Genomic DNA, 1672 nt, shown 5'->3' on the forward strand with positions numbered 1-1672 from the left:
CAGGCAAAACAAGAGCAACACTAGCTTCGCACCTTGCAATCACTTCAAACAAACCAGAATCTGCTCGCAGTTCCACTCAACCTGTTCTCATTGGCTCAGTTTGTGGTTCAGTTGCCGGTATTGTCCTTATTGGGACCTTCTTGGCTGTAATTTGGTACAAAAAGAGGACCAGGAGTCCTCCAGTAGGGCTGAATCCCGGTGTTGTTGGGAGCAACACAAACACAGCAGTTTCTGTAATGGTCAGTGGCCATAATCAGAGAGGGCAGGGTGAGTCTCAGGCTAACACTGAATCCAACATAACCCCCAAAGCTATTGTAATGACCAGTGATAATGATCACCAGTATGAAGATATTGACAAACTTCATGTTAAGACAGAACAGGGTCAGTCTCAGGCTAACACTGAATCCAACACAAACACCACAGATACTAAGATGACAAGTGGTCATGATCAGACGGGACAGGGCCAGTTCCAGGCCGTGACTGAATCATTGGATGTGAGAAATCTTTCTTATGACACAGGGCAGACTGCCTCACAGCAGAATTCTGTATACAAAGTTGTGACCCAGTCTCAGACCATCACAAACTCAATAGCTACTGTAATGGCCAGTGATGATGTTCAGACAGGACAGGGTCAGTATCAGGCCATCACTGAATCCCTCGATGCTAGAAATGTATCTTATGGCACAGGGCCGACTGCCTCGCAGATAAATTCTGTGTACAAAACAGCTACTGTAATGACCAGCGGTCAGGAGCAGACAGAGCAAGGTCAGTCTCAGTCTCAAGGTCAGTGATCATTATTACCGGTATGGAGATTTTGAAAACAATTTTCTAAAGACAGAAGAAGGCCAGTCTCAGATTCACTAAATCGAACACAAACACCACAGCTACTGTAATGGCAAGTTTCATAATAATATAGGGCAGGGCCAATCACAGGCTAACGCTCAATATCCTGAAAAATACCTGAAAAGCAGGTCGAATGACCCGAGATTCAATTTATTTAAAAATAAATAAAGTGAAAGTCCCACAGTTGCAAATCTGTCACGTAACGAAGTGCGTGCGGCCTTATAGCCAAACCTTATCCATGTAGATGTAAAAACACAAACAAAAGATGAATCGTCTTCAGAAATGGTCAATAAACATGATCAGACAATGCAGAATCAGTTTCGAGCTAATATTCGATCTCTGAAAGTGGGAAATTTATCACATAGCGAAGTGCTAGCTGCTGTACAGCCAAACACTATGTAGATGTAAAAATCACCAAAGAATCCAACATTGTAACATCACAAAACTTTAGATGTATATCTTAATTACAATTTATTATGAAAATGTAGTCAAGTAGTATTTGGTTGTGGGCGCCCGCAGTTCAAGCCCGAGGCTGTTGTCTGCCAAGAAACAAAATGAATATTCTAAGCTACTTAAAGAATCACGGACTTCAATCTTAACTCTACCTGACATTTCTGTCAGAAAATTTATTTGCAAAAGTTGTTTCTGAAAGGTTTGAGTGACAGCGTTTTATTGTGTAATATTTCGTTACAATTGTACACGAGTACAGATGTTATATTGTTAAAACAATCCATACCGTGCAGGAACAGCCATTGTAACAGTTACAGTTCTTACTATTATCAAGGACCTACCAAGAACAGGAAAAGAGTGTTTTGGTGTTCTGTGTTAA

The 1672-nt window shown here is 41.2% G+C and overlaps 1 pseudogene; it reads left to right on the top strand.

Moving 5' to 3' along the window:
* The first annotated feature begins 317 nt into the window (after positions 1-317).
* LOC109478634 lies at positions 318-1245 on the top strand (annotated as a pseudogene).
* Positions 1246-1672: the final 427 nt, after the last annotated feature.

Source organism: Branchiostoma belcheri, unplaced genomic scaffold, assembly GCF_001625305.1.
Source record: "Branchiostoma belcheri isolate BF01 breed outbred unplaced genomic scaffold, Haploidv18h27 scaffold445, whole genome shotgun sequence".
NCBI classification, from domain to species: Eukaryota; Metazoa; Chordata; class Leptocardii; order Amphioxiformes; family Branchiostomatidae; genus Branchiostoma; species Branchiostoma belcheri.